Here is a 25,242-nt window from a genome sequence, read left to right as displayed (position 1 = left end):
CTGGGGAAAGGGCCCCTGCCTAAACTGGTAGACGGGGTCCTCCCCCAGTACACGCTACTCTACGGTCCTCCAGACCAACAGGTTAGTACACAGGGAGCACGTTGGATGGGCTAGGCCTGGCTGGAGATGGCTGGTTGGAAGAGGGAAGGGGGCAGAGTCCATAGAACATTAATGCATGGGAATGTATGGGCCACATGGCCAGAGTAGGGAGGGGGCCACTCACAACGACGGTGCAGTTGGTAATGACTGTTCCTCTTTCCTTGTGCATGTCATGTAGGTCAGCGCCCACCAAAAGAGGGACATTTGGCGTGCCATCGCCAAGGAGGTCCGGACCCTGGGGGCCCACCAGAGACGGGGCACCCACTGCTGGAAGAGATGGGAGGACATTCGCCGCTGCAGCAAGAAGATGGCGGAGGCTCCGCTGGGGATGGCCTCCCAACGTGGGAAGGGTGCCCGTCGCACCATGACCCCCCTGATGTTCCGGATCCTGGGGGTGGCCTACCCAGAGTTGGATGGGCGCTTGAGGGCATCACAGCAGACACAAGGGGGTGAGTACAACCTCATTCTGCAGACTTTGCGTGCAGTGGAGGTATCTGGGTGGTGGAGGTGGGCTGTGGGTGTCCCTAGGACAGGGCGAGTTCGGTAGGCAAGGCCCCTCCGTAATGTAGGCCATGTGGCACTCTACCCCACCTCAGCAGAGTGCCAAGTCGAGGTATAGTTGCCCCTGTGGCATCCATGTGCGCCAATGTCCACCATTGCCATATAGGCCATATCCCAGAAATTGCATGTGCAGAGGGCAGGAGCACGGCGTAATGCAGGGGGCATCTGCCTTTGTCTTGTCCGCCAACGGTAGCGGTATGCCATGCACTAAAACCCTCTTTCTTCTGTCTCCCCCCCTTTGTCTGCTCTCCCTGTCCTTTTGTACATCAGCATCAACAGGCGGAGGTAGAGTGGCACCAGAGCACGCGGGAGCTGCATCCCACATGGCCATGGAGGGCCACACCACGGACTCTGAATGCACCAGTGGTACGGAGGGCGAGGGGAGCTTCACGTCGGCCACCGGATCACCAAGCAGCGACACGGACTTGTTCGACGATGTGGGCTCCCTTGTGGTGGCGGCACCATCTGTGCCCCCCACCTCTACAGGTACAGCCGCCACCTCCCCTACCAGCACCGCCCTCCCAGCAGCCCCTCAGTGTTCGCCCCGTGCCCGCTCACCCAGGAGGGTGGGCATCACCTTCACCCCAGGCACCTCAGGCCCTGCCCCAGTCACCCCTGCTGCCCTCAGTGAGGAGGCCATTGACCTCCTCAGGTCACTCACTGTTGGGCAGTCTACCATTGTGAATGCCATCCAGGGTGTAGAACGAGAGTTGCAACACGGTAATTCATTCCTGGAGGGCATTCATTCTGGTCAGGCTGTCCTTCAGCGAACCCTGCAATCTTTGGCCTCAGCACTGATGGCAGCAATTGTCCCTGTGTCTAGCCTCCCGCCCCAACTTCCTCCACCCAGACCCAATCTCCTGTACCCCAGCCCATCCCAAGCACACCTACAGACCAGCATGCACACAAGTCAACACACACAAGTAGCTCAAGCAAACATGGGCACCACACACACCACAAGCACTCACGCAAGCCTCAGCCACATACAGACACAACAACATCCACTACCTCCACTGTGTCCCCCTCCTCCTCTTCTCCCTCCTCCCTCCCAGTGTCGTCTACACACACACCTAAATGCACCACATATACAGGCACCATGAATCGCACCAGGACACCCAGCACCACAAGCCGCTCACCTGCACTCACCACCTCCACTGCCAATTACACGTCCCCTGTGTCCTCTCCCAGTGTGTCTGTGACACCCCCTCCCAAAGTACACAAACGCCAGCAATCACTCACCCAACATCCATCCACCTCACGACAGCCTCCAGTACCTGCACCTGCACCCAAAACACCTAAAGTTACACCTCCGACAACCACCTCCTCTTCCTCCACTCCCAGACCCCCTCCAGCTACCCATCCCAGTGTTCGTCAGAAACTGTCCCTCTGTACAGTTGAACTTTTTGCCCCCACCCCCTCCTCCAATTCATCAGTCCCGTCGTAGCACCTCAGCCAAAAAGCCTCCAATACCAGTGGTGCCTGTTCAATGTTTTTGGAGTGCACCGGCCACCAGGGCAGGCAGTAGGACCCGGAGCCAAGGCACTGGCAGCCCACCCCCTGTAAAGGCTCCAAAATTGGAGAGTGGACGACAGGACCGTGTTAAGACTCCTGGTGGGAAAACAACTGACATGGGTTCCAAGGGGATTGGAGAGTCAGCTGTGACTCCACCAAAGGTGGGGAAGGGCCAGAGGAAGTCTGCCCAGGCTGTTGGGAGTGTCACGGCGGAGTAGTGCGCTATCATTTCCGGCGGTCGAGACACAACCGCCAGCACCGTCGATACTGGTCCAGAGACCACCGCCATAGTCACAGCCCAGGAGGGCCCCACTATCGTCACTGGTCAGGCGACCACCGCCAGAGTCACAGCCCATGAGGGCATCACTATCATCACTGGTCAGGAGACCACCGCCACCGCCGGAGTCAGTGCCCAGGAGGGCCCCACTATTGTCACTGGTCAGGAGACCACCGCCAGAGTCACAGCCCAGGAGGGCCCTACTATCGTCACTGGTCAGGAGACCACCGCCAGAGTCACAGCCCAGGAGGGCCCCACTATCGTCACTGGTCAGGAGACCACTGCCAGAGTCACAGCCCAGGAGGGCCCGAGTATCGTCACTGGTCAGCAGACCACCGCTACCACCGGAATCAGTGCCCAGGAGGGCCCCACTATCGTCACTGGTCAGGAGACCACCACCAGAGTCACAGCCCAGGAGGGCCTGAGTATCGTCACTGGTCAGGAGACCACCGCCACCACCGGAGTCAGTGCCCAGGAGGGCCCCACTATCGTCACTGGTCAGGAGACCACCGCCAGAGTCACAGCCCAGGAGGGCCCAGGTATCGTCACTGGTCCGGAGACCACCGCCGGAGTCAGTGCCCTGGAGGGCCCCGGCTGCCACAGCCCCGCTGGGCAATGATGAAACATCATGCCACACACCAATGTCCAGTGTAGAAGACGTCATGCCACACACCAATGTCCAGTGTATAGAACGTCATGCCACACACCAATGTCCTTATCAGAACCGCCATGTCAAAGCACTGCTGAACAGGGCAAAGACCGCCATGGCAAATCACCGCTGAACAGGGCAAAGACCGCCATGGCAAAGCACCGCTGAACAAGGCAAAGACCGCCATGTCAAAGCACCGCTGAACAGTCCAGAGACCGCCATGGCAAAGCACCGCTAAACAGGGCAAAGACCGCCATGGCAAAGCACCGCTGAACAGGCCAGAGACCACCATGGCAAAGCACCGCTGAACAGGGAAAAGACCGCCATGGCAAAGCACCGCTGAACAGGGCAAAGACCGCCATGTCAAAGCACCGTTGAACAGTCCAGAGACCGCCATGGCAAAGCACCGCTGAACAGGGCAAAGACCGCCATGGCAAAGCACCGCTGAACAGTCCAGAGACCGCCATGGCAAAGCACCGCTGAACAGGGCAAAGACCGCCATGGCAAAGCACCTCTGAACAGGGCAATGCACCGGGTAGGAATGAATGGCCCGCCACATCAGGCATCCTTATCCCATGTGCAGCTGGGACAGTGACAGGACACTACCTTTCACGGGAAGACTCATCCAGTCTGGGCACCAGTCCCCCCCAGTACCAGTAGAGACCTGCATCAACTTCAGAGACTGTGGCTTTGCACTCCCCAGGATGGCACAGTGGGCAAGCCACCCACTGTAGAGACTTGAGAGACTGTGGCTTTGCACTCCCCAGGATGGCACAGTGGGCAACCCACCCACTGTAGAGACTTGAGAGACTGTGGCTTTGCACTCCCCAGGATGGCACAGTGGGCAAGCCACCCACTGTAGAGACTTGAGAGACTGTGGCTTTGCCCTCCCCAGGATGGCACAGCGGGCAACCCACCCACTGTAGAGACTTGAGAGACTGTGGCTTTGCACTCCCCAGGATACATCAATGGGCATGGAGCCCGTCGTGGATCTGGCTTTGCAATCATCCGGCTGAGGTGCCCCCCCTTCCCTTCCCCCTGAGGTGCCTGTAGTATTTCTATCTGATGCCCCAGCAGTGTTCTCTCCGATTGTGGTCAGGTATCGTATGTGGGCCTCGCCCATGTATTTTTGGACTGATGGTGCACGGACATTGTTATGTACATATCTGCACTACTTCTCGTATTGTATATAATTATGACTGATTTTCAAATATATATCTGTATATTTTTATATGACATGTATATTGGCACATTACATTGTTTGACCGATTGTCGCTTTGTGTATTCATTCTTCTGGGGGGATTGTGGGTTGTTACTGTGATTTTTGTGAATGCATTGGTGTGTATGTTGTAATATGCGAGGGTGGGGGTGGGGGTGTTTGGTGGGTGTCCCCCTAACTTTTGCCTCCCCCATGTCGTAGGTGCAGTACTCACCGTTGTCTGCGGCGCCTACGTAGCTGTTGGTCGTAGAAGAGCAGAAACACAAGGGCAGGGAGTATTTGGAGTTCCGGCTCCATGGATTCCTCGTTCCTCGTGGGATATGTTCAGGTGAGCGTTTTCCCATAGCAAAAGCTGTTTCCGCCGTGTTTTTATCCACGGTGAATCCGCCCCGGAAAAGGTGGCGGATTGGTGGATTGTAATAGTGTGGGCGGTACATTGTCTTCCGCCTGTCTGTTGGCGGTGACTGCCGCGCTGCTTGTCTGTACCGCCGTGGCGGGCGAAGTGTTAAAGTGGTTGTCTTTGTTGGCGGTTTCCGCCAGGGTCATAATTCCCTTTTTTTGTCCGCCAGCCTGTTTGCGGTATTTCCGCTGCTTTAACACCGTCCGCCAGGGTTGTAATGACCCCCTATGTGCCTTTGATGGATGATTTCTCTTTTGAGACAAATGTTAGGAGAAATGTGCTGAGGATGTGGGGGTCAGATGATCATATCAGGAATGCCTGGTAAGAAGCCATGCATCTGAGTTCTGTAATATTTGTAATCAGTACAGAAACTTCATTGGGACTGCCAAACAGATGGTGTTGCCAAAGTGCAGCTGAATAGGAAGAAGGGCAGTACATTAACTTTATTAGCATACACCTCATCAACATACTTTTCTCAAGAGTGCAGACACTACCATTACATTGTGTACTACGGGTGGGGGGATTGCGAGACATAACAGAACTTCCAAATAACAGCTAATATTGGGATTATGCATGCTACTTCATAGGAATGAACGATTATTGGAACTTTCTTACCTGAACAACCAACAAGTGAGAAATTGGGTGGTGGCAGAATAAACTATACCAAGAGAGTTATTTACTGTCTCATTCACCCAAGTGCACTAGCAATAAACCATACTTGGTTATTATAGTATAAATAATGGAAAATGGAAGTACTCCCCCAAGAACAACATAACATGATGATGATGCTCTGGGCCCTTGTTCTTACCTCTCTTATGGACCTATTTAGAATGCTTGAGATGTAAAGGAGAGATAAAAGCAACCTTTCAACTCAATTAACAGTGCAGCCTATTTGGTCGCACATTAAGGGGGTCATTCTGACCTCCGCGGGCGGCGGTAGCCGCCCGCCTGGCGGGAACCGCCAGAAGACCGTACCGCGGTCGAAAGACCGCGGCGGTCATTCTGAGTTTCCCGCTGGGCTGGCGGGCGACCGCCAGAAGGCCGCCCGCCAGCCCAGCGGGAAACCCCCTTCCATGAGGATGCCGGCTCCGAATGGAGCCGGCGGAGTGGAAGGGGTGCGACGGGTGCAGTTGCACCCGTCGCGATTTTCAGTGTCTGCTTGGCAGACAATAAAAATCTTGGTGGGGCCCTGTTAGGCCAGCCAGGTTCTGGTGGTCAAAACCGCCAGAGCCAGGCTGGCGGTAAGGGGGTCGGAATCCCCATGGCGGCGCTGCCTGCAGCGCCGCCATGGAGGATTCCCTTGGGCAGCGGGAAACCCGCGGGACACCGCCGGTTTCCCGTTTCTGACCGCGGCTGTAGCGCCGTGGTCAGAATGCCCATGGGAGCACCGCCAGCCTGTTGGCGGTGCTCCCGCGGTCGTTGGCCCTGGCGGTCATGGCAGAATGACCCCCTAAATCTAAGAGACTGATGATAAAGTTCAAAAGGTTATTACAAATTAAGGGCCAAACTGATGTAAAACTGACATAAATTAATCTCAAAAACATGCTGTATAAGTCCAAATTCTGCAAAGGTGAAGTAAAGTGTCTAATGAAGTTGTATTGTATCGTTTAAGCATAAGGCATATGAAAATTTCAGTTGAGGCCATACCTAAAAATAAGGAACAGAATCTGATGATCTTTATATACATTTCAGTCTTCTTGCCTAATCATTGGAGAAACTATATTATCTAAATATCCTAAACTAAAGGAAAATCCTCATTATGTCATCAGGAATATAGGAATGTGTCAGCATAATAGAAACCTCAGTTGAAATTCTGATAGAGAGGTGTTGCATAGCATAAAGCCACAAAAAGGAATAGAAAGTATTGAGGTTTGTACCCCTCCAAGTCTAAAGGTAATCTGTCCCCATCGAACTAGGTGAATACCAATTAAAACTGCAGAACCTTCAAAAAAACTATGTCTTCCATGCTAGTAGTTTTTCATCTTCCTTGCACAGTTGAAATAGGCAACTCCCCTAAAGTTCTCATCCCACAAATGGAACATCAGGAAGACCTTAAAAATCTACTGGTGTCTGGTACACAAACATGAGTCTTTCCCTCTCAGTTTGTTAGCGCTCCTTGTCCTTGCCAAATTATCCTCCTAGACCCTACTATCTCTAATACACAATATGCCTTTCATGACCTGTAGACTTGCATGAATGCACCTGCAAAGAAATAATATTGCAATGTGACCTAAACTCCACAGTGAATGTTAAACAAAAGAGACCAAATATTTCAGGCCTTTGGTTATACTAACTAACTAAAACATTCAATTCACTTTCGGAATACATGATCATAAGTCCAATTGATATTATAAAGGGAAACAGGAATTCTAAATGCAACATGGTCATCTGCAATTTTACCATAATACCATGATCAGAATACATGAATATAAATGTGAATCATCATGTTAAAGTCAACATTAGAACTCACATAAGCATGAACTACTCATTTTCTACTGTGAATGCACCTTCAGTAATATGATTTAGATGCTCCACTTTACATTAGTAATGTTAAGGCACACAATATATGTATTGTCAAATACACTAATATGTCATGCATGATGGTACAACCAGAATTATGCATCCCTAATCCCCCCTCTGATGACAAATAAAGTAATCACAATCATGATAAAATCCTTTAATGAGACCAATTAAAACCTAGTAGTTTTCATCATTTTGCATCTAGATCACTCCAGACGCTTCATGTCATCATATTATTTATACTGGTTCTCTTCCAGCTCCACGGGCTAGACGTATGACTATTTTGTTTTGCGACTCTCAATTTGCAAATTTTAGCGACTCACAATTTGTGAATTGCAAAAGGAAATTAACTAATATGTCTCAGACATATTTAGCGATTCCCAAAGAGGTTGCAATTGACCACCTCATTAATATTCATGAGGCAGGTCACAATTTGCAACCCATTGGGGAGCAGCAGTAACACAGGGATGGTGGCCTGCTGGGGACAGCAGACCACCATGTCTGTGTTTGCTTTTAAATTAAGCAACTTTTTTTTTAATGCATCCTGTTTTCCTTAAAGGAAGACAGGATGCATTTCAAAAAGAAAAATTAAACGTTTCTGTTTCATTGTTTAAGGGTAGGCAGTAGTCTGTGGAACCACTGCCTGCTCTCAAAATATCTTTTGCTACCATTCACAAAGGGGAAGGGATCCTCTGGGGACCGCTTCCTGGTTTGCTACTGGCTTACCACCTACTTGAAGTAGGCTGTAAACTGCAATTGCTTTGTGACTGCATTCTAGTCGCAAAAACAATTGTAAATCCCCCTGATACTTGCTATTAGGAAGGGACGCCCTTGGCATGCTCCTTCCTAATAGCTACTTGCAAACTGTATTTTGTTATTTGGTAGTAGGTTACCAACTCACAAAATAGAGTTTGTACATGCCAGAGGCAGTTTTAGCGGTTGCAAATGTTCCAAATCTCCATTTGCGACTGCTAAAAACAGTCATACATAGGGTACCACATTCACTCCTTTTCTTTCCATTGCCTGTTTATCTTCCCTCCACTGATAAATTCTAAAGCCCACAACTGTAACTATTGCACAAATGGCAATACCCACAACGGTTTCAGAACAAAACCCACAATTCCACTTCCTAAGTTTACAAACCATTTGCCCACAGCAGCAAACCCATCTCCAATAGCTTTCCATGCACCTGTTGCTTCCTACTCTTCCAAATCCCTCTTCAAGCCAGCAATGTTCTGAATGTATTTATGTAAATCCTTACTCTTGTCTGGGATGTAAGTACAGCATTCATTGCTGAACTTTTGGCATCTGGCGGACTACACGTCCATTGCGGGAAGAAGGTTGAATGCAAGTCTGTTCTGCAAAACCATAGATATTATCACTACCATCTCAAAATTTACAGTTAATAAGGAACTTGCTGTACTCGTCGCAAGTTTATCCACCATTGTAGGCAGCTTTCTAATTTTCAAATTGTTCAGAATCACACCTAAAGACAGAATCAATGCACCAAAAATATATCTCACCACATCTCCAAAACTAGCACTTCTCATAGTTCTGGGTTTCTTTTTCCCTTACAGGATACCTAAAATGTTCCACATGTTAAATCTTTGGAAATACTACACCTAAATAACATGTACCGTACCATCCCTTGGGCAATTTGAAACGATCATTCTTTCCACAAATAAAGTACACTCCAGGAATCACAGGATCCTTTCTATCTAAAAATGATTCCTCTTTTCCTCTAACCTCAAAGGTGTGATCACATTAACTTTTTCCCACAAATAATGGATCCAAACACCTTTTGTCAATTTGAATAGACAACCTTCCCTTATGCTGCCAACCTAAAGCAAATGCTGGTTGGTTTCCGTTCACTTGATGTTCAATTTCCTCTCTACCTAACCTGTGATGTGTTTTAAGATCTGTGTCAGACTTAGACTCTGTATCCCTTCCTCTGTCTTCCACTAGAATAAAAAATGTCTTCTCTATTTCTGTCATTTCACAAGTCAAATGATGTCTATGTTCATATGCAATGTCTAGTGTTGTGCCAGGTACAAAATATTTACCTGCTATTTTTGCACCTTTAAAAAAGGATTTGTATTCAAATGTTTAAATACAGGAACTTCTAGAGGAACTAAATCATAATTTGAGAAATAATATTAAAAGCTGTCCATAAAATGTAATAAAAGACTACAGGAAACGCCATAGGTCGAAGGAATGTGATGGTATGTAATGTCTTCTGAAACTGAAGCAGGTAACTGTGCAAAAACATAGCATCCCTTGCATCCATAATGTCAATATACTCATAATGCAATTAAAAAAAATACATTTGTAGAATAATCTCCTCTAGAATCATTGACATGCAAAGCCTTATCATCTAATGTGTGTAAGCCACTATCTATAGGGTTTAGTGTTTGCGGGGGAACACTAGACTGAAACTCATTTACTGCAGAAGGTGTAGGGGAAAACAATACTACTAATAAAACAATTAATACTGCAAGAAAAGCAATCAACACAGCATCTAATAAGTATTTGCATCCATAGGTTTTGTTATTTTCTATAACTTCTCTAAAATCAAATCGTAAGGTGGAATGCAGCAGGAACAGAGTGGTCTCTATTAAGTTCCACCTGTGCAAAGCGGCGTAGCAAAGCCCAAATGCTGCACCAAGAAATGATTTACAAGGTCGTTGTGAGTCTTCCTTAGCTATACTCTGTGTTCTTCTAAATGACACAATTAAACTCCTTCTGCTATGCCTCGGGCCTTGGACTCTCCTTACTTCTTTTATTAAATAAAGTCTCTTTTTTTCTAAACAAAGTCCAGTTCAGTTGAGATGACTAGGAATTTCTGAATTCAAGCTGCTCAAGGAAAGTGCAATATGGATTTCAGTTCAGGTTCATGGAGGCTCAATTGGATCTGAGGTTATCGCAAAACTCCCAAATGTTTCTCTCTCTGTCATTTGCAGCAAAGTTTGTTCATTGAGGTGAAGAATACCTCAGATGGGGAACTCTAGTTCTCTTAGATCTCCTCAGTGCCAATCCTTTATTTTTGCTTCCAGTAAGATCAGAGTGCTCAGTGTCCTCTGGAATTGTTTGAGGCACAAGCTCCCTGGGTATATTTAGTTTCTTCCTTTCTTGCCTTTTGGGCCAAAGGTCTCCAGATTCCACTCACTTTCTCACAGCACTACATCCTTCGTTAGGGTCTCTATCTAAATTCGGCTCATTTGCCACTATGGGACAAGACTCTTCCATCTCAGCTTCAACTGTGGATCACTCCAGACCCCACCCCTTTGGCCAAGCATGTGCTGTTTTAGGCTCTCTTTGATCCCCCACAGCTTGACTAACCTGCTCTCGTTGTCTCTGTCACCACCAATACTTTTGGGACAGGTTTTATCACATCAAGGGGACACACAACTCTGCAAGTATGGGAAGCATGTATGCAATTAGGGAGACCTCCACATTTAACAGCTGTCATTGTCACTAAGATGACTTGATGCAGCCCACGACAACAAGGCTCCAAACACGTTTTCCTTTAATATTTCTTCACCAGGAACCAGTTGCCTGGATTGAGGTCATAGCACTGTTCCTGATATGGTGGGGCTGTGGATGCTCTGACGTAATGAGACACAGCATGCTCCATGTCAGCTAGTGCTTTGCAGTAATCAAGGATCACATAATCTGTAATGTTCACAAGTGCATTCACAGGTATAGCTGGCAATCTCAGAGCTCTGCCCATGATTATCTCATGGGGAGACAGTCCTGTCCTTCATTCAGGTACATTGCGAAGACCAATCAACACAAGGGGTAAAGCATCAGGCCATTTAAAAGATGTTGAAGTGCACACTTTCACCAATCCGGATTTCAGTGTCCTATTGACCTGTTTGACAAGACCTCCAAGCCTCAGGTCTATAGCGGCAAAACAGTCTCTGTTCTACTTGCAATGCTGCGCACAACAATCTCGGTACCTCATTATTAAAATTAGTCCCTCTATCTGATTCTAGAGAGGTCAGGAAGCCAAACCTAGGAGTGTGTTCTCTTACCAACACTATTGCTGTAGTGAGGCTGTCATTTCTTCTGGTAGGGTAAGCTTCAACCTAATGTGAGAAAATGTACATGACCACTAGGATATATCGCAGCCCATTACACACTGGCATCTCAATAAAGTCTAAGTGCATCCTGTTAAAGGGACCTTTTGAGCTCCCTATGTAACTCAGTGTTACTGCAGTTCTTTCTCCAACATTGTTCTACTGGCACACAACACATCTGTGACACAATGCTTCAGCCATCAATCTGAACTTGGGGTTAAACCACGTTTGTCTAAACAATCATATCATAATATCTCTACCAACATGAGCTGGATTATTCAAATGGTTAACCATTGGAGGCAACAAACTATTTGGCAACACAGGTCTTCTATCCACTGAAACTCAAATGTCATCCTCTCGCTTGACACAACCTGCTACGACCCAAAACTGCTGTTCTTCCTCTGACAACTCTCCCTGAAGCCTCTTTACTTCTTCATACATGTCTGCAGTTGTTTGCAAAAGGTTGTAATTGGACTCATTCATTCCCTCATTTGTGTAATCACCATGAAAGGTGTAGACATTGTGGTCACAATACTTTGCAACCTCAACAGCATACCTGTTACCCAAACTTACATGATTGTCTCCACTATGAGGTGCAAAGCACTTGACCAATGCAACTTGTGCAGGTGACTGTAATGCCTCAAAGAGATTCCTCACTTGTTCACCATTCTGGATAGGTGCTCTGGAAGAAGACATAAACCCCTCTGGGATCATAACTGCCCAAAGTCATGCACAACACCAAAGACGTACTGACTACCTGTGAAAATTGTCACCTTCATCTGGTCTGAAACACAGCAGGCTCTAGATAGAGCAATTAATTCAGTCACTAGTGCAGATAATATTCCTTAAAGTCAAAAAGCTTCAACAACACCTGAAATTGCACAGACTATATAAGCAGCTCTCACACTTCCTCCATTGTCTTGTAAACACAAGCCATGCACATATAGCAGTGAATTAGACTTAGTTAGTGGCTCATCTTGCATATCTGGTTTTGGCTTGGAGCATAGTTCAGTGACATGGAGACAGTCATGCTCCACTTCACAATCATCATTTTCATTATCTGGTACAGGCAACAAAGTAGCAGGATTTAGAACAGCACAGCTCTTGACAATCACATTTTCAGCTGCAAGTATTGTTTATTCATACTAGTAAAGTTTCTATCCACGCACCATTTCCAAAAACATCCTGGCTTCTTTCTGGGTAATTGGCAGTCATTTTCAGAATTGCAGAAATATTCTCTTGTGACACTTTTCTTGATCCTTTCTTAATGTGAAGTCCGAGATACTGGACCTCTTTCATACAATATTGCAACTTGCCTGGGTACATTTTATGTCCTTTCTCAGCCAGGTGGTTCACCAATGCAATAATATCATGCTAACTGGCTTCTTGAGAATCCAGTAGGTCCTCAGTATATTGGGCTAGGATTGAGTTGCAAGGAATGAACAAGGACTCCAGATTCTTCTTGAGAATCGGGTTGAAGATGGAGGGATTCTCGGTATACCCTTGTGGGACTTGGCACCACCCCAAAACACATTTGCTGGACCAAAATACCAAGAGGAACTGACTGTAGTGATGGAACAAAGGCCTCCGCAGCTTTTGCAGTGCGGAGGTGGGGGCCCTGATCTCCAGGTGACCCCCCTCAGCAAAGTACCTAGGTGGGAGCTCTTTAGTGAGCTGGGGGCTCCATGGGGAGCCCCCTCAAGGTTCCTTACAGCACTGACTAACTGTCTTCATGTAAGGTTATGGAAAAGAAAGCCTGGCACAAATCATTAACTGTGATTCGCTCAGCCTCACATGAAATCTGTAACAAAATCACAGCTGAATTTGGTACCACGGGGAACAACAATGTTGTTCACTTTTCTCAAATCGTGAACAATGATATATTAACAACTAGGCTTCTGTAAGCCCATAATGGGTGAATTGCATGCAATCCCAATAATCTCTTTCAGAATACCTTGCTTGAAACTTCTCAAGACTTGGCTGTTCGAGCAGTAGTAGCACCTCCCCCTTCACCCCGCCTCCTCAGTGCTTTGAGACACTCAGGGGTGAGTAGTGCGCTTTACAAATTCCTGATTTATTGATTGATTGATCATGGATTAAATTACGAGTTGTCCCAGCAATTGTCTCAGGTGTCAAATTATATTGGGGTGTGGCGTATTATAGAGTATTTCAGCATTTGGCTTCACCGTAATTCGAGCGGGTTCAATATCTTTCATCAATCTGATGTCCTTTCCTTAAAAATCCCAAATCTCAGACCTGCCTGCGCCCTTAAGGTCTGGCGGAAATTCATCAGTAGTCATTGTGGTTAACAATACAGTGAAAGAGCCATCATTCGCCAGTTTGAAGGCGACATGCTCATCATGAATCTGCATGTCTATACTTTTCGCCATAAAGTAAATGTCACAGGTGAGCTTGCAGAGGAGGTCTTTCATCAAGAGAGTTATTGGACCAGAAACATACATAACAAATCAGGGATTCTCTTTAAAATAATCTATTTTCAGAGCATTCTGTCATTTGTTTATTCACAAATCCTATAACTTGGATCATTTTTCCAAAGAGGGGTAGGTTTGGTACTTCTACTGTTCTCAGAGTAGAACTGGTAACACCAGTGTCAACCAAGAATGACACACTTGGTCATCTATGAATAGACCACTCTGGTCTACCTTCAAGACTGCCCCAAGTATGCAATCATCATCCCCACTCAGGCACCATCAGGCTGACTGATTGGAGCCATAGTTCCCAAAGACCTCAAACAGGAGATACTGTTGGAAGGGATTGTTGTCTTGAAATGCATTTGAATTCATGTTTGGAACTTAATCAGAATTCCATCTAGGGCCATTTGCATTTCGCTGTGGCATCAGGAGTTGTGGAACTTGCATCACTGGCGCTTGTGGTACATTGAAATTCTGCCCTCCCTGTATCAGCACATTTTGCGTCTGAATGGGTAGTTACCCTGGGGCTGTACAAACCTTGAATTCTGGAGTTGATTAGCTGGATTGAGCCGACATTCCCTCTTCCAATGCCCTAACTTGTTGAAATAATGATAAGGGTTTGTCTCCTCTAGACTACCCACATCCATACTTACACTGGAATCAACTGGGACACCTCGACCTCTACCCTGCATTACAGTAGTTCTCTGCTAATACACTACTTGCATGGTACCAACATTCCCTACAAAAGGGTGGATCTGACTACTTCTCAGAACAGCCTTCCACAGAGCAGTCATCCAGTCCAATTCTAACTTTAGTTTAGTTACATTAATGACATTTTCTCTGACAGGTGACTGAGTCATGCCCTGACTTAACTCATAACTTCAGCTAACACTCAAAGCAGAATTAATTGTTTTCACCTACTCATCTATTTCCTTAGCGCTGAGACTCTGTGACTCCACAGGGATATTAGACATATTCCCATCTCCATAGATACCACTACTGGAATTTAAAGGTGACTCCCATATGGGTATCCCACCCTATATGATTCAAAATTGAATCAGCACTCACCACACACGGAGAGCCGGTGTTTGTATGGACTAAAGAAACACATCCTCTATTATCAGGACATACTGCAACATTACCTGAAGCACCTGCTGTGTGGGGAACAGCCAAATTATAATTGGTCTTCTCTGGAAAGTCAGGCTTATACATGGGGACCCCAGGACCAATAGTAACTAGGACAGTAAGAGCATCAGCATTGTTTTTGGTAGTAGAGTTAGCAGAAACACAAATTGCTGAATCTTATCCCATCAGTTCACAATGCATGTTCACCAGAGCAACCCCCACTGAACCAGGATTCACGTTTATTGGTGGAGTAGATAATCCAAGATTCCCACCATCATTAGTGATAGCTCAGCCTTCCAATTGGGTCTCACTATACAGAGGTAGAGATTGTGACAAAAATGAATTTAAAAAGCTATCACCAGAATCACTGTCACTGATCATGACTCATATAATCAGCCTCTTTTCACTTTCCATCCTTCGCTTTCTTGTCCCTTTTCTTTTCCTTCTCTCTCTCCAATGTTTCACTTGATAAGGCTGGGTACAATCTAACCCCATTTCTCATGTCAGTTCTCCACTTGTTTTTCATCTAGCATTGGCATACGTACACACTGCTTTTCGAGCTCTTCGAACTCTTCCCTGGTACTTCTTTTTCTCTCAGGCATAAGCAACATGTTCCCAAGCATTTAGACACTCATACAAATAATTCTCAGATTAAATGTGCCGTAGCTTGTGCAATATCAATAATCACAAATAGAATTTTGTTCTGGGCCAGGAAATAACTCTTTATCCACAATTCTTGTTCAACAGGAATGACCAATTGCAGTGCTACCCCTTGTGATTTAAACAACCAGCCAGCCCAGTACTACACCAGCTGGCCAATACCAGTGCGATACACTGTGACGTCAATCTCGCTCCTTGCAGCAGCTCACCCTCATTTACAATGTTAAAGCCTGCTCTTTTCTTAGCGCCAAACACACATAGCAAAACACAATACAAATAATTTTTGTCTGCTTCACTAAAGAAGTTACAGTATTCAGTCTTACAAGAGTCTGGATCTTTGAACGAAATCTCAATCTGCACTGTCATTCAGATTTTTACAGATTCACCCTGCGATTAGAATCTCCTATACCACCACATGTCATGTAAAGACAAAGGTAATTGTCCCTATCTCAATTGTGCCGTTGACTACTTCTCATGACAAGCACCACCAAACATAGCAGACAATTATAATATAGTGTTTTCTACACCTTTTAATGCTATTTTGAGATTTTAGGTCACATAGGACCCTATAACAGCTTCAACTTCTTTACAAAACACCACACTCACACAACATTCATAACTTTTCCGCAAACCACCATCCAAACTCCTCAAAGCACTGCAAACTAAACATAAACCACTGAATCACTGTGGCGGTCTTTCAAACGCGGTAAACCATTGGCGGTACACACTGCAGCGCTCAAAATACACACACATTTACAAAACACCACCACATTGGACAATTCATACTACACACACCTGACACACATACACACACCACACTCACACTACTATAAAACACACACCCACATTACCCACAACCCTTTACAGTGAAAAAAAATTATAGCAAGCAGAGAGAGACAAGTCAGGAGCACCCACTCAATCAGAGACACAGATTACCATCACCCATACACCATCCATGCATATCAAAGCATACAACACATCACCGCACACATCACCCCACACATCCTCACACATTTCACGCACACCACATCCATGGCACCCCAAAGACACCCCAGGTTTTCAGAGGAGGAGCTAAGGGTCATGGTGGAGGAAATCATCCGGGTAGAGCCACAGCTTTTCGGATCACAGGTTCAGCAGACATCCATAGCTAGGAAGATGGAGCTATGGCAGAGAATAGTGGAAAGGGTCAACACCATGGGACAGCACCCCGGAACTAGGGATGACATCAGGAAGAGATGGAACAACCTACGGAGGAAGTTGCATTCCGTGGTTGCAAGACACCAGGTAGCCGTACAGAGGACTGACGGGGAACCCCCACCTCCTCCCCCACAACTCACAACATGGGAGGAACAAGTCTTGGCGATAATGCATCCTGAGGGCCTCACAGGTGTAGCAGGAGGACTGGACTCTGGTAAGTCATATCTTTACTATTATATCCCCCACCCTACCTGCATGCCATCACATACCCCCACCCTTATCCTTACTCCCATCACTCCATCACCTCATATATACTCCACCATCACAACCCACCCATCCCAATACCAAGCCCTGCATGCAACACCAATGCATGGACCCCCATCCCAGACCTACAGGACACCCATCATCACAGCATGCCCGGTAAATCACCACTCACACAAGGCCAAGTTGACAGGGAAATCACAATTCATAGAGGGAAACACACCCATGCACAATATGGCCCACGTAGATACACTAACACTGCATTTGCATCCCCACAGGACCCATAGTCAACGTCACTGGAGAAGAGGTGCCAGCTACATCCAGTCCCCCCACAGAAGAGGCCCTCAGTGACAACAGCAGCTCTGCACACCTAGATCTCGATGACCAACCTGTCCCATCCGGGATCTCTGGTCAGTCGGGTACCCAGGCACAGTCCCAAACAACTAACAACATGGGAGGGGCAAGTCTTGGCGATAATGCATCCTGAGGGCCTCGCAGGAGTACCAGGAGGACTGGACTCTGGTAAGTCATATCTTTACTATTATATCCCCCACCCTACCTGCATGCCATCACGTACCCCCACCCTTACCCTTACTCCCATCACTCCATCACCTCATATATACTCCACCATCACAACCCACCCATCCCGATACCAAGCCCTGCATGCAACACCAATGCATGGACCCCCATCACAGACCTACATGGACACCCATCACCACAGCATGCCCAGTAAATCACCACTCACACAAGGCCAAGTTGACAGGGAAATCATAATTCATAGAGGGAAACACACCCATGCACAATATGGCCCATGCAGATACAATAACACTGCATTTGCATCCCCACAGGACCCATAGTCAACGTCATCGGAGAAGAGGTGCCAGCTACATCCAGTCCCCCCCACAGAAGAGGCCCATAGTGACGACAGCAGCTCTGCACACCAAATCTCGATGACCAACCTGGCCCATCCGGGATCTCTGGACAGTCGGGTACCCAGGCACAGTCCCAAACAACTAACAACATGGGAGGAGCAAGTCTTGGTGATAATGCATCCTGTGGGCCTCGCAGGAGTAGCAGGAGGACTGGACTCTGGTAAGTCATATCTTTACTACTATATCCCCCACCCTACCTGCATGCCATCACGTACCCCCACCCTTACCCTTACTCCCATCACTCCATCACCTCATATATACTCCACCATCACAACCCACCCATCCCGATACCAAGCCCTGCATGCAACACCAATGCATGGACCCCCATCACAGACCTACATGGACACCCATCACCACAGCATGCCCGGTAAATCACCACTCACACAAGGCCAAGTTGACAGGGAAATCACAATTCATAGAGGGAAACACACCCATGCACAATATGGCCCATGCAGATACAATAACACTGCATTTCCATCCCCACAGGACCCATAGTCAACGTCACCGGAGAAGAGGTGCCAGCTACATCCAGTCCCCCCACAGAAGAGGCCCATAGTGACGACAGCAGCTCTGCACACCTAGATCTCGATGACCAACCTGGCCCATCCGGGATCTCTGGACAGTCGGGTACCCAGGCACAGTCCCAAACAACTAACAACATGGGAGGAGCAAGTCTTGGTGATAATGCATCCTGAGGGCCTCGCAGGAGTAGCAGGAGGACTGGACTCTGGTAAGTCATATCTTTACTACTATATCCCCCACCCTACCTGCATGCCATCACATATCCCCACCCCTACCCTTACTCTCATAACTCCATCACCTCATATACACTCCACCATCACAACCAACCCATCCCAATACCAAGCCCTGCATGCAACACCAATGCATGGACCCCCATCACAGACCTACATGGACACCCATCACCACAGCATGCCCAGTAAATCACCACTCACACAAGGCCAAGTTGACAGGGAAATCACTATCATAGAGGGAAACACACCCATGCACAATATGGCCCATGCAGATACACTAACACTGCATTTGCATCCCCACAGGACCCATAGTCAACGTCACCGGAGAAGAAGTGCCAGCTACATCCAGCCCCCCCACAGAAGAGGCCCACAGTGACGACAGCAGCTCTGCACACCTAGATCTCGATGACCAACCTGGCTCATCCTGGATCTCTAAAAAGTCGGGTACCCAGGCACAGTCCCAAAACACCACAGAGCCTCCCCCCTCAGGAAATACCACCACAGCACCCACCCAGCGGGCCCATGCCACTGTCCCCAGGACATGTCAATCAGCAGTGTGTCCACCACTACAGGACCCCAGGCAACCCCACAAACCCAGGACGACCATGGACCTGGGGTCAGTGGCAGTGGGCACACGGTTAAGGGGACAGAGGCACAGGACAACAGGGAAGCTGGGAGGACTGCTGTGCGATGGGGAGGACAGGCCCAGGGAACCCACTGTCCACGAGGCACTCTCCAACATCCTGGGAGCATACCACCATTCCCAGGAGACGATGGGCCACATACTGGCCAAGCTGCAGGAGACCCAGCGGCTGCAGGAGGGACAGTACCTGGGGATCAGGGATGACCTAACAAAAATATACACCATCCTGGTCACCATTGCAGGGGTGCTGGCAGACATGGGCAAAACCATGAGGGAGGCTGTGGAACAACAATGGGCACCTGACACTAGCCAAACTGAGGAACAGCCTTCCACCTCCGCTGGCGCTAATGGACAGGAGGCCTCGCCACTGGAACAACAAGCCCCCAACACCATACCCTCTGCAGAAGGAGAACCACCACTTAAATGGTCCCTGCGATCCAGGCAGAAGACAGAGAACATTGCCAAGACCCCTGCCAGGAAATAAGACTCTCCTGATTGTCACCCTTCTGTCCCACACTGTCACCCTGTCTACATTGAACTGCCATTACTCCCCTTCCTATGCCCCATTGGACAATGCACCTGTGATACACTGGACTCTACCCTGAACTTCCTTCCACCATCAGCCCAGCCCCTTGCACCACCCCCTCTACCTATGATCACCTAAACAAACACCCTTGAAACAAATACCAATCTGGAGTCTGTCAAATGATTCAAATATGTATTAGTACAACATTATCAAAACATTGCAAACCAAAAGCACAGTGAAATATAATTTAGGATGACCTCTGGTGGGCAGCAGTACACATAGCAGGAGCCGGAGTGGGGCACAGAGATCTAAAAATGGAGATGCCAAAGGGTACAGTCAGTGGCCATAGACGTAGGGAAACAGGCTGCCTTGTACAATGTCTAACAGATAACTGAAATGTTAAGTGAAGTTACAGTGTCTTACCTGTGTGTCACTGGAATTACTGCCGAATAATATTAGTTCTGTTGTCAACATCTTCATCCTCTGCCTCTCCTTCCTCACTGTCCACAGGCTCCACCACTGCCACAAGACCATCTCCAGGCTCATCCTCCTGCAGAAAAGGTACCAGGCGTCTCAAAGCCAGGTTGTGCAACATGCCACGATGATCTGGCATACCTTCTTTGGTGAGTAGTACAGGGATCCACCTGTCAGATGGAGGCACCGGAACGTGGCCTTCAGGAGGCCGAAGGTTCTTTCTATAATCCTCCTTGTACGCCCATGTGCCTCATTGTAACATTCCTCTGCCCGTGTCCTGACATTCCTCACTGGGGTCAGTAGCCATGAGAGGTTGGGGTAACCAGAGTCACCTGCAAATATCAAGAGACAACTGTTAGACACATACTAATCCTTAGGGACAACCCCATACCCAGACACCTACTAATACTGTGTGGGGACCCTTGGCTCACCTATTAGCCACACCCGGTGCCTCTGGAGTTGGCCCATCACATATGGGATGCTGCTATTCCTCAAGATATAGGCGTCATGCACAGAGCCAGGAAATTTGGCATTCACATGGGAGATTTGCTGGTCCGCCAAACATACCATCTGCACATTCATTGAGTGATAGCTTTTTCTGTTCCTGTAAATCTGTTCATTTCTCCGGTGGGGACAAATGCCACATGTGTACCATCACTGGCACCAATGATGTTGGGGATATGTCCCAGGGCATAAAAGTCAGCTTTCACTGTAGACAAATCCTCCACGTGGGGGAACACGATGTAGCTGCGCATGTGTTTCAGCAGGGCAGACAACACTCTGGTCAACACGTTAGAGAACATTGGCTGAGACATCCCTGATGACATGGCCACTGTTGTTTGGAAGGAACCACTTGCCAGGAAATGGAACACTGACAGGACCTGCACTAGAGGGGGGATACCTGTGGGCTGGCGGATAGCAGACCTCAGGTCTGGCTCCAATTGGGCACACAGTTCTTGGATTGTGTCACGATCAAGTCTGCAGGTAATGATAATGTGTCTGTCCTCCATTGTCGCTAGGTCCACCAGGGGTCTGTACACCGGAGGATGCCGCCATCTCATAATCTGCCTCAGCGGTTAAAGCCTATGGAAGATAACGGTGAGCAGAGGGTCATATTCACACTTATATTGCACTAATGATGAATTGTTGACTTTGCAGAAACAGTATGTGAACTCAAGAGTCTGTTGATGTGCCAATGTCTGCTGTGATGCAGTTAGGTGCCATGCCCTGTGCGCCCCTGAAATGGCGGCTGCCTGACCTGTGAGGAGGGACAAGTGGAAATGAGGTTATTGAGCTGGCGTTATGCGCCGTCGCGGTAGGCGGTCAATGACCGTCGCGCAAATTCAAATTGGTTATCATTGGGCCCTATGAGTTCCAGAAGCCAATGGCGATGTACGCCGGCGGTGACGGTACGCATCGCTGTGGACGTCACCTCAATTTTCTATCTAATCACTCACTTGCTACCTGGCCTTCAACAGGAGAAGATGTACACTGCAAGTGCTGCTGTGACCTGTGTCTGGAAGCGACAATGGCTCATGTGTTTGGGGAAAGGGCCCTTGCCTACACTGCAGAGAAGTTGGAGAAACTGGTGGATGGGGTCCTACCACAGTACACATTACTCTACGGTCCTCCAGACAAACAGGTGAGTACACTGTGAGCATGATGCGTGGGCCATGAATGTATGGAGTGCTGTGTGTGTGAGCCACATGTAGGGGAAGCAGAAGGGTCCTGGCCAGAGTGCAGTATGTAAGGTGGTCAATTTATGTGAGTCAAGGGATGTGTGAGATCTGGTGGGCAATGAGTATGACGGTCCGAACGGGGAAATAATTCCCTTTTCTGCTGTCCTTTCCCTGCAGGTCAACACCCACCAGAAAAAGAGTATTTGGCGTGCCATCACCCAGGAGGTGCGGACCCTAGGAATCTTTGACAGGTGGAGCACCCACTGCCACAAGAGGTGGGAGGACCTGCATCGCTGGACAAAGAAGATGGCGGAGGCCCAGATGGGGCTGGCCTCCCAACAAGAAAGGGGTGCGCGTCACATCATGACCCCCCCTGCTGTTCCGCATCCTGGTGGTGGCTTATCCGGAGTTGGATGGGTGTTTGAGGGCATCACAGCAGCCACAAGGGGTGAGTACAGAATCTGAATCATGACTTTGCGTGTGTTAGGAGGTACCTGGGTGGGGAATGTGGGCTGTGGGTGCCCCTAGGCAAGGGCAGACATGACAGGGTAGGTCCCGTGTTGGGCAGACTCAGTATCACTCCTACCCCAATAGTGTTGGTGGCCATCCACTCCTGGGCAGCGACCTGTGAGTTTCAGGTGTGCAGCTAATGGCGTTAGGCATTGAACCCCATGGGCTGGTGACTGTCTTAGTAAATGGTTGGGCATGGCCTAGTGCTTAGGGCTGCTCCCTGTGTGTTGTGTATGCCAACAGTAGTAGTATTGCTGGCATTGAGCAAGTGTATCCTCTGTCTCCCCCCCTTATTGTTATGTCATCCTGTCCTTTTGTGCATTAGCATCATCTGGTGGAGGAGCAGAGGCACCGGCAACGGAGGGAGCAGCATCCCACATGGCCCATGAGGCCAAATCCACCGACAGTGAGGGCACCAGTGGGATGGAGGGCGAGGGGAGCACCACAAAGGGGACAGGAGGGGAGACCACAGACTGCGACTCCTCCTCCGATGCAAGCTCCCTGGCAGTGGCGGACACCTCTATGCCCACCCCAACAACAGGTACAGCTGGCACACTCCTACCAGCACCTCCCTCCCAGCAGCCCCTCAGCGTGTTTCCTGTGCCCGCTCACCCAGGAGGGTGGGCATCTCCTTAGCCCCAGGCACCTTAGGCCCTACCCCAGTCAGCCCTGCTGCCCTCAGTGAGGAGGCTATTGACCTCCTGAGATCCCTCTCTGTTGGGCAGTCAACCATACTGAATGCCATCCAGGGTGTAGCAGGGCATTTGCAACAAACAAATGCATACCTGGAGGGCATCCACTCTCGCGTGGCGGCCCAACAGAGAGCATTTCAGGCTCTGACCTCAGCACTGATGGCAGCCCTTGTCCCTGTGTCTAGCCTCCCCCTCCAACTTCCTCTACCCAGACCCAATCCCCTCAACCCCAGCCTTTTCCAGGCACACCTTCAGACCAGCATTCACCCAAATCAGCACACAAAGGTGGGTCAGGCAAACATAAGCACCACACTTCATCTCACAGGCACTCACACAAGCACCATCCCCATGCAGACATACCAACATCCACTGCCTCCACTGTGTCGGCCTCCTCCTCTTCTTCCACCTTCCTCCCAGTATCGTCTCCACTCACACCTGCATGCACTACATCCTCATCCACTACGTCCATCACCAGCACGCCCATCACAACACACCCCTCACTGGCAGTCACCACCCCCACAACCATGCACACGTCCCCTGTGTCCTCTCCCAGTGTGTCTTCGACCCCTCCTCCCAAAGTCACAAACTCAAGCACCCACCCACCCAACAGCCATCCACCCCACAACAGCATCCAGCCCATGCACCTTCACCCAAACTCAGCAGAAAGACACCTCCTACAACCACTCCCTCTTCCTCCACTCCCAAACCCTCTCCATCTTCCCGCCCCAGTGTGTCTAAAAACTTTTCCTGGCAACCATTGACCTGTTACCTACCCCTTCCCCCATCCTTCCCCTCGCGCAAGGGTGTCCAGAACCCAGGCCAGCACCTCAGCCACCAAGTCGGCGTCCGCTGTGGTACCTGCCAGGGGCTTCAAGGGGGCACCCGTCAGGCCAGCCAGTGTGCCACCAACCCTTACAAAGGACCATACCAAACTGCCACCTGCCAAGGTGAAGAAGGGGACAGCATGCACCAAGGGCAAGGAGCACAACCCACCCAGCAAGGAATCCTCCAAAACTGCAGCTGCCAGAGCCAAGGTCCCAACAGCAGCTGCCAAGGTGAAGAAGGGGCAGAAAAGCCAAAGCAAGGCACCTCCGGCGTTAGAGCCTGCAGGTGGGGGGCCTGGTGGCCACCATCAGAACCAACAGCCCCGCCACCTGCACCGCAGGCAGCACCGCCAGCATCCCTGCCGCAAGCACCCCCACCTGCTCCTCCGGTGCCATCACTACTGTCAGCAGCAGCATCCCCAGTGGCCAGCCGTCAGAGGCTGCAGGAGAAGGGCTGGTGCCTCCCTCCACCACTGGCAGCACCAGCACCTGCACAACAGCCAGCACCGCCAGCATCCCCGTTGCAAGCACCGCCACCTGCAACGCTGACAGTAGGACCACTAACAGCAGTAGCAGCCCCAGTGTGCATCCATCCAGGGCTGCAGGAGACAGGCTGGAGCTTCCAACCACCAGTGGCAGCACCCCCACCAGCACCGCAACAACCACCAGTTTGCAACCTTAGTCGCCACAGTCTGGCCCTGCCTCCATGGACTTTCCTGCTACCTGTCCCCTGCAAATCTCGTATCTCAGACACCTAGGTGAGGGAATGTGAACTGCCACACCCCATGTGCTGCATCACTGGGCACCAAGCCCCCTCCAGACCCAGTGGAGAAAGGCATCCACTCACCCACTCCTTGGCAGGATGAAGCAGACTGGGCACCAAGCCCCCTCCAGAAACTCTGAAGACAGGCATCCACTCACCCAATTCTTGGCAGGATGAAGCAGACTGGGCACCAAGCCCCCTCCAGAACCTGTGAAGACAGGCATCCACTCACCCAATCCTTGGCAGGATGAAGCAGACTGGGCACCAAGCCCCCTCCAGAACCTGTGAAGACAGGCATCCACTCACCCAATCCGTGGCAGGATGAAGCAGACTGGGCACCAAGCCCCCTCCAGAACCTGTGAAGACAGGCATTCACTTGAGAGACTGTGGATTTGCACTCCCCAGGACCAAGCAGTGGGCAACCCACCCACTTGAGAGACTGTAGCTTTACACTCC

The sequence above is a fragment of the Pleurodeles waltl genome, chromosome 11 (assembly GCF_031143425.1).
Source record: "Pleurodeles waltl isolate 20211129_DDA chromosome 11, aPleWal1.hap1.20221129, whole genome shotgun sequence".
NCBI classification, from domain to species: Eukaryota; Metazoa; Chordata; class Amphibia; order Caudata; family Salamandridae; genus Pleurodeles; species Pleurodeles waltl.
This window is presented reverse-complemented; position numbering follows the sequence as displayed.